This window comes from Vipera berus (genome assembly GCF_964194415.1).
Source record: "Vipera berus genome assembly, chromosome: 9".
Lineage (NCBI taxonomy): Eukaryota > Metazoa > Chordata > Lepidosauria > Squamata > Viperidae > Vipera > Vipera berus.
This window is the reverse complement of record NC_138212.1, coordinates 7936890-7945431: the sequence shown is the minus strand read 5'-3', so window position 1 is coordinate 7945431 and position 8542 is coordinate 7936890.

The window sequence follows — 8542 nt, the reverse complement described above, 5'->3', positions numbered from 1 at the left end:
TCACGTGTTCCCAAATTCTAGTGCTTGGCAATCAGCATCTATTTATGATGGTTGCAGAGTCCTGGGGCCATGTGATCGCCATGTGACACCTTCCCAGCTGGCTTCCAACAAAGTCAATGGGAGAAGCCAGAATCATGTAACTGCCATGGGATTCACATAACCACTGCAGTGATTTGCTTAACAACTGGGGCAAAAAGGGCCATAAAACTAGGTGTGATTCACTTAACAACTGCCTTGTTTATCAAGGGAAATTCTGGCCATAAATTGAGGACTCCCTATAATTGAGTCTTGTCAAAAAAGGATACCCTGTTAACTGCCAATGCCCGATATCTATTTAGTTCTTTCCAGCTGCAACAAGCTTAACCTAAAGAGAAGAGAAGCATTATAAGTCTGGCAAAGTGGTAGATAGTTGTTTGCTTAAAAGGTAAAGGTAAAGGTTCCCCCGCACGTGCGTGCTAGTCGTTTCCTACTCTAGGGGCCGGTGCTCATCTCTGTTTCAAAGCCGAAGAGCCAGCGCTTGTCCGAGGACGTCTCCGTGGTCATGTGGCCGGCATGACTGGATGCCAAAGGTGCACGGAACGCTGTTACCTTCCCCACCATAGTGGTCCCTATTTTTCTACTTGCATTTTTACGTGCTTTCGAACTGCTAGGTTGGCAGAAGCTGGGACGAGTAGCAGGCGCTCACTCTGCTACACGGCACTCAGGATTCAACCCACCAAACTGCCGACCATCTGATCAACAAGCTCTGCGTCCTAACCCACTGAGCCACCGCATCCCACAGTTGTTTGCTTGCTCACGTGTAAAAATACCCCTTTGATGAAACAAGCAAAAAAAAAACCCTCTGGAAGCAACTCTCCTCTCTCTTTTTCTTCCTTCTTCTCCAGCCATCAATGCGCCAGAAAGTTTTTTACCTATAGGGGCCTGGCTTGATAAATCATTGTTTATTGGGATTGCCATTATTTCCAAACACAAATACAAGGGCACAAAGTCTACTAGCTTGGTATCTCATCCTTCCTCAAAATCAGCCCTGTTATCTTCCCTTCTGACAGGTCTGTCTCCAAAAGAGAACTAATCTGGATTTTGTTAAAAAAAAATCCAAGCTTGACACCTAGGCTGGTCAGCAGTTAGGGATTCTAGCTTCCGTGAATCCAGACTGGAGGTTACTTCAGTTTAGACAAGCTACTGAGAGTTTAGGACTTCACTTTCAGGACCAGGCCTGACAGAAAGGGGTAGGTTAAGAAGGCAGCCCACTCTATTGGAAGCCACACGAGGCCAGCTTTTCTCTAGGACCTGGTCTTTCAGATCTGGGAAGCAAGGACATCTCCACGTTTTCCATCATGCTTGTTATGTACTGGGCTTGTGGTGTTACACCACATTTGTTGCTGGAGGAGCTAACGGCTCTCCAGCAACCCAGACAGGCCGTCTCCGGTCCTGCAATTGGTCAGCCCCAGGCGGCAAGCGTGGGTTCAAGCCTATTGGCTGCCGCCTAGGGGCTAGACTATATATTTTGGCTGGTTGCGGCCCAAGCTTCAGTACAGTTCCAGCAAGAATAAAAGTAGGAGTTATTCTGTACTCAGCCTCATGTCATCATTCCTGCTCTCCAGAGCCCACAACTTAACAATGCTCATGCACGCTCCCTCCTTTGCCCGAAACCCAACCAAGCAGGGAACTTACCGGCCACCTGGGGATCTGCCTGGCGCCCTGGTACAAACGAGAGCGAGGAAGAAAGAGAGCGGAGGAAAATGCATGAAAGCCAAATATTTGCGGAGCAAGTACCGCAAGAAAGAGAGAAAGACGAAGACGGAGCAAATGGTTGCGGCAAGCTGGACACCACCTGCTCTTCTCGTTGGCTGTGTGTACATCAGCCCCTTAGTTTAGCTCTTGCTTCCCTCCTTCCTGTTGCTTCCCAGACAAATGTTTGCAGCAGGTGGTTATTTTACGCTGAACAGCTGCTTTAGGATGTTGTGGGGGGGGAGCGTGGCACACAAACGAGTGTTTTGAAGGATCATCCCTCATCCTATTGCACTTCGGCTTTTTTTTTCTTCAAGGGACATCAGTTTGGCCAAGCCCATCTCCAGAGGCTGCTCCCCAAGAATCTGCTGGGATCTTATGGTCCCAAGGCTTGAATAGGAAAAAAAACAGCAAGTTTCTGATGCAGAGAAGGGCAGGGAAGGAAGGAAAGCTGAGGGAGGGGAGGGGGGGATCCAAGTTTTTGTTCCTGAAAGGCACAACCTGCAAGCCACTTTCACTGCATTGCTCAGTTCCACCAACGGCATTTCTGTTCCTGGATCCTCAAATCCAAGCAATAAGAGCCACCTGTGAACCCAACAAGACTGGGCCAGCTGAATGAAGATGGCACTGCCCACTGCTCCTAATTTTCTCTCTGCCATCCATTCCACAGATGGCTTTCAACTGGACCGGAGAAGGAAACAATATACCTCTCAAGCAGCCTTATTATAGTTTGGGTTATGAGGATGATTATTAAATACACACGCACACACGCACACACACACACACACACACACACACACGTGAAATCACAGCTGCCAGTTCTTTAGCTGGTACAATTGGGATCAGAAGAGGTACCAAGAACCGGAAAAGGGAAATAACAACAACAACAACAACAACCACTTAGAAAATCTGTGCGTTGGCAAAATTTCCATCTGTCAATTACAAAAAGCCAGACTGCTTGGATCTGCACGTCATGTATACTGTGTCAATATATTATGACATCCTAAGTTCTTGGGGAAAACTCGGCGCATTATGATTTAACACGTCACAATGTATTGACCACAGTATGTATGACATGCAGATCTAAGCAATGGGGCCTTTTGGAATTGACATTTTGTCAACGCACAGATTTTTTATCTCATATCATTATTATTATTATTACCCTTCTTCCAGTTCTTAGAACCTCTTCAGATCCTGATTGCTAAAAACCACAGATACAGTTTCCCATCAAAAAAAAGAAAGAACTAAAATATACTAAATAAACCCTAAAATTAAATAAAACTAAATGCTGTTATTAAAAGACAAAGATCTCCCAAAACGTTCCACTCAGAAGTGAGATTTTTCTTCCTTTCTAGCCCTGGACCCCATATACTAAGTGTGGCCCTTTTGCTTATTCCTCATCAGCTGCCAAAAAAGCCAACACAGTGCTAGGCTGCATTAACAGAGGGATAGAATCAAGATCACGTGAAGTACTAATACCACTTTACAATGCTTTGGTAAGGCCACACCTGGAATACTGCATGCAGTTTTGGTCACCACGATGTAAAAAAGATGTCGGGACTCTAGAAAGGGTACAGAGAAGAGCAACAAAAATGATTAGGGGGCTGGAGGCTAAAACATATAGGGAACGGTTGCTGGAATTGGGTATGTCTAGTTTAATGAAGAGAAGGACGAGGGGTGACATGATAGCAGTGTTCCAATATCTCAGGGGCTGCCCCAAAGAAGAGGGAGTCAAGCTATTCTCCAAAGCACCTGAAGGCAGGACAAGAAGCAGCGGGTGGAAACTCATCAAAGTGAGAAGCAACCTAGAACTAAGGAGAAACCTCCTGACAGAACAATTAACCAGTGAAACGACCTGCCTCCAGAATTTTATTTTTATTTTTTTTTATTTTAATTCCATTTATATCCCGCCCTTCTCCGAAGACTCAGGGCGGCTTACAAGCTTAGCAGTAGCCTTCATTCTATGTATATGCCTGCTTATTAGGGCTTTCACACACACACACCCCAAGCGGCAGTGGTGAATGCTCCAACCCTGGAAGTTTTTAAGACTGGACAGCCATTTGCCTGAAATGGTATAGGGTTTCCTGCTTGAGCAGGGGGTTGGACTAGATGACCTCCAAGGTCCCTTCCAACTACTACTACTACTACTACTACTACTACTACTTATTATTATTATTATTATTATTATTATTATTATTATTATTATTATTATTATTATTATTATTATTATTATTATTGGAAATGGCATCACCCATTACATTATCTTCCTAACTGCAATTTCATGTGGTTGAAAAAAAACCAGGAATTTTTTCAAGATCAACCAGTGATTTTTGTAGGAACCTGGAACTGCTAGGCAGAGAGCAAACTTTTGCCAAGCTACCAAACTGGCAGGCAGAGAGCATTTCTAAAAATGTATCTTATTACATTTCTCTTCCCCAGCCCTTCATGCAGCCTTGATCCTGTCAAATATCTGAAACCTGCTAGATGACTAGTTGATAGTTAAGTGAATGTATTCTGTTGTATATTTTTTTCTGACCTTTGTTCTTTTGTTTTTTTAAAAAAACTTTTACTCAATTTGGTCGTTTTCAATTATTTTTATGTATCTCATTTTATTACTACGCACCCAGTTACTACATGAGATGGCAGATATACAAATGTGACGAATAAATAAACAAATAAACTCCTCCCAGAGTAATTGTTTAAAGAAATATTTTTCTTGTTTTATTTTGCTTTCGTATCATATTTCACTATGCTCTGTTTTTCTTTTTTAGATGCACTTAATGCTGTTTGCCTCTGGAATAATGTTTTGGCTACTATAAATGGCTTTGTGGCTTGTTATAACGAGAAGTGGCACAGGAATTATTCAAATCTATTTATCTGTAGAAATTATTGTAACGTATAATATAAAAGTAAGCATGATTTATGCTTATGTTATGCTTCTCTATTGGTTTAGATAAGTGAGCAGTAATTGTTATTCACTTACACACCCTTCCTGCTTCCCTGTGCCTTCTGCAGCTCTCAAACCTTGCACAATGATTGCATATCCTGGTCATGTCCACCATCCAAGTGGGTTTGAAATCTGAAAAATGCCTGGAAATCACACGGGTTATAATCACCGGATATGTCTCAGGTGAATCAGACCAAGAATTGCATGGTGCCAAAACATTTCAGCTTCCCCAATGATCAACCAATCGCCGGTGCTTTTAAAGTAGTTTCGTGGATTAGAGTTACATCTAAGGAAGGGGGATCCTAAAGATAGCGATCACCGCACATTATTAAGGGTGGGGTTTTTTGTTTTTGTTATAAAGAAGCTATTGCAAGGAACTCTGTAGAGTCTCTGCAAGTTGAAGAACCATGTAGTAAGATGTGAAATGCCTTTCAAAAGAGTAAAGAAATGTCTGGGAGGCCGGGGGTGGTGGGGAGAGAATATCTAGCTTCATGTTTATATTGATAGGGACTGAGCTACCAGGAACATATTTATTTATTATTTATTTAAATGTATATGCTGCCAATCTCAATGTCCAAGTGACTCTGGGTGGTTATGAATCAGAATTCAGATTTTGTCTTCCTCCCTTCCCTCCCTCTATCTCTGTCATCTTTGTCTCTCTCTACCCCTACCCCTCTCCTTCATAAATCTTCTGGTGTTCCTCCTTCACTTTCCCAACAATTCCATCAAGAAGTCAATGGGGAAGCCAAATTCACTAAACAAACATGTAGCTAACTTAACAACCGCTTTGATTCACTTAACAACTGTGGCAAGAAAGGTCGTAAAGTGGGGCAGAATTCACTTAACAGCTGTCTTGCTTAGCAACATAAATTTTGCACTCAATTGTGGTCGTAAGAGCTGTAGACGGGTCTTATTGCACAGAACAGGCCACAACAGTTGCATTTTTTGAGTCCTACCAACTCCGGACAATTTCTCCTCCCACATCACTGGCTATGCCAGCCAAGGCCTCTAGAAGTTATAGTTAAGCAAGATTTGTTAGATCACAGGTACTTGAGATGGTGCACTTTAATTGTTTCATGCCAGATGCTGATGCAACATATAGGGTGAGTGTGGAAAAGCATGAAGAGCTTCTGAATTCTTTCCAAGGCCTCTTCCAGCCCAACCTCCTAAATGCATCTGTATTTTCTTCTCTGTGACAAAACATGCCAAGAGTGAGCATGCATGTGCAGACACATGCACCTGCCCTCCAGGAGAAATCAAGGAATATGGATATATATTGGGGATAGTAGGTGTGGCCTCTGTTAGCATGTGCTTTTGTGGAGGATCTGGTACATGTAGCTCCACAAGCATTGTCTCAATGTGAATCTCTGTTCTCCACGATGTTGTGTCTGTGTCTATGTACACACTGAGAAGCACAGGATGGGCTGCCTCTGAGCCACATGGCCAGGAAAGAGGAAGATTAAAGCCTTAAGAATGGAGTCACTAGCAACATTCTGAGCTGCCCCCCACCCCCCACATCCCTGCATAGGGATGCAGTCAGAATCTTTTTTTCTGCAACCTCTGGACAGATCTGGACCATTGAAAATTGCTGGGAGTTGGGTGTCCTACAAGTTTAATAAATCATTAGTATTATTTCCATACTTCTCCTTTCTCCTGCCATAATAAATTTGACCCTGTCTGTTCTGATGGTGAAGCAGTATCCTTCTGACCATAGACCTGCAGACAGACAGCCTGAAAGAGTCCCGCGCCTTACACAGAGTGCCTTTCTAAGCTTCTGTAAGACTGCAGAGAACAGCCAACAGAAGACCACAAAATCAGTAGCAGAAGTAGACTATCACAGATGCTTTCACTGGAACTGGCAGGGGAAAGATAAGGTAACTGACCTATTCTCCTTCTTCCCAGTCATAATTGTCTGTGCTAGCAACCTGCTAAGGCTGTTGACCCTCACTTCCTGCCATTGACTTTTGTGTAATGTTGCCCTTACTGCTGAGTTATTGAAACGTTTTTCCTAGTTCCCAGGAACTACTCACAGATAAGGAGGCTGCATCTACAGGTAGTCCTCTGTGTACAACCACCAGTAGGGATCAGAACCTCCATCGCTAACCAAATCAATAAGCGAAATGCGCCCAATTTTATGACCTTTATTTTTTTTGCTCAGTCGCCATAGTTGTCAAGTGAATTACGTGGTCGCTTTCCCCATGGACTTTGTTGGAAGCCTTCAATGGCAATCGTGTCACCTGAGGACTCTGCAGCCATCATAAATACATTACAGGTTGCTTTGCATCTGAATTCTGATCCTGTAACCATGGGAACACTGCAAAGGTTGTTAAGTCCGAGGTCCAGTTATAAATCACTTTTTTACAGTAGCTAAATGAAAGGTTATAAGTCAACGGCCACCTGTATCCCAAACACACACATCAATTTCCAGTTGCATCACTCAGGCAAAATTCATTCTTCTTCATGTTATGGAAGCCACTTTAGGGCTTTCAACTTGGAACTCAGGAGTGAGCATCCCTACACAATCTTACTTTAAGTTTTAGTAAATCTGATTTGCCCCATGCACCGACGATGATGTAAAAGGATTGTTTCCAAGTTCCCAAGCTTGGATCTACTGGGTGTTTAAGCCTATAAATAGCCCTTTAAACTCCCAAAATTACCCACAATGCAATTGAAGGTGATCATCATTTTCAGTAATATGGGAAAGGAACCACAGTGGATGAATTTCATTTCTTTGGGAGCAGAAAATAATGTCCCACAAAGATGCACTACCAATAATCTCTTCCTTTTATGACACTTCTGATGAGTTTGCACCTGGATTTCAATGACCTCGTTTTCTCTTGAGGACTGAATAATATGAACTGATCTATACCTAGATTAATTGAAGAGAAACTTGCCATAGGGCCAAACATACAATGAATAGCTATGTATTCAAACAGTATGCATCACCCTAGTTGTTAATAAATCCTTTTGGGGAATTTCAGAATACAATGATCTGTCCATTAAGGGGTAGGCAATCTTGGCTCTTTTATGACTCGTGGACTTCAACTCCCAGAGTTCCTGAGCCAGCCGTGCTGAGGGGAAAGGGAGAGGTTTCCATGCTGAGCCATGCTGGCTCAGGAATTCTGGGAGTTGAAGTCCACGAGTCATAAAAGAGCCAAGGCTGCCTACCCCTGGCCTAGGCCTAGGCCGCTTTATGACTCGTGGACTTCAACTCCCAGAATTCCTGAGCCAGCCATGCTGAGGGGAAAGGGAGTGGTTTCCAAGCTGAGCCATGCTGGCTCAGGAATTCTGGGAATTGAAGTCCACGAGTCCTAAAAGAGCTAAGGTTGCCTACCCCTGCGCCCTAGGCTTACACAACATGCCAAACTACAAAATAATTCAGCAAGAGCAAAAGAAAAAGAAAAAAAAAGAAACCTATCATTTTTATATGTACTGTACGCAGCTACAGCTACTAAGTTTGTAACCGACATCCTTAAATGGCTGTGCAAATCTAACTAGTGATTTTCTGGCATCCTATGACCCTATGACCTTTATACATTCAAAATCACGTGACTGGCCTGCAGAGTTTTGAATAACGATCTCAGAGCTTTTAGAACAGTCCACACTGTTTTTTAAAAAATGAAGATATTTGTGACATCTTAAAGATCCCCCAAATTACATCACATTTTTTGTTTATGGACTACCCTCCCATACAGCTTTTTTAGGATTATGGAACTCATCTTCCTCTCCCACATATATAATAGAAGGGCATTAGAAGCTTGGGAAAGTAAACCCAGATGTTTCTGGAAAGTCTCTTTACTGTGCAATTTTATACTCCCCTTCTTCAGTTGTAAAAATACGTTTCAAGGTTCCCACAAATTGATT